This window comes from Egretta garzetta, unplaced genomic scaffold, assembly GCF_000687185.1.
Source record: "Egretta garzetta isolate BGI_Z169 unplaced genomic scaffold, ASM68718v1 scaffold85, whole genome shotgun sequence".
Lineage (NCBI taxonomy): Eukaryota > Metazoa > Chordata > Aves > Pelecaniformes > Ardeidae > Egretta > Egretta garzetta.
This window is the reverse complement of record NW_009259718.1, coordinates 563,978-564,963: the sequence shown is the minus strand read 5'-3', so window position 1 is coordinate 564,963 and position 986 is coordinate 563,978.

Genomic DNA, 986 nt, shown 5'->3' with positions numbered 1-986 from the left:
CGGGGAGAAAAGCCGGCAGCAGCATCCACTCAAAAGCAGGTGGATTTTGTTGCTGGTGCTGGGCCTTTCCTTTTGAGCCAGGTTAGGCATGTAAGTCTCATTTCAGCTGCGTGACCAGTTGGTGGCTGGTTGGGCCTGGGGCAAAGGCTAGAGGTGGGCTGTGTTTTATTTGTGAGAATACTGTGCCAAGTGGCTTTCTTCCAGGATATAAGAACCAGAGTACCTTTTTATTCTTTGCTTTGTGGCCGCCTCTGGTGCGTGGCCCTGGGCTTGTTTCCTTTCCTGACACCCCCCTTGGAGGGGTGCACGCAAGATTCTCAATCTTCTACAAGGTTGTGCTGTGTTAGGTTAGATGTAGACTAGGAGCAATGCGTTTTCAAAAAGGGACTGCAATTCTTACATAATGTGTGAAGCAACATAATCACTTCATGGATCTAGGAGTGTGACTTGTACCATGTTTGTACATCCCTTAACAGGTTTTTTAAGTCCGTTGTTGAGCTATTAAGACAGGCTAGAACAAAGCTGGTCTCTTTGGGACCGCTGCTGTTGCTACACCAGGAACCAAGGTATTCAAAGAGTGTTTTCAGCTGTTTGCTACCCCGTAGTCTCTAAATTTCTTAGGCTTTTTCCAAGTTGACTCAGTTTACTGCAAGAGCTGGTTAAGTGGTTGGAAGGATCCTAACAGTGGGATAAACAAAATAATAACAAGCTTCTACCTTACCCAATTGTTTCCATAATCTGCGGAACATAAAGAAAGTAACAGATGGGAGCTATGTGCATGCCTCTTAGCGGTGCTGCAGCTGCAGGCTTTCCGGGCCGAGTCAGAGAAGCACAAAGGCAGGAGAGCCAGAAGAATACACTCTGTATAATTATATAAATATGAGTGGTGGGGGGAAAGCATTTCAGGCCAATTTTGTGGCCTGGAATACAAGTATTTGTGCTACTTTTTTTACTACATAGCATTGCATGCTCTCTAGGGTGCTCTT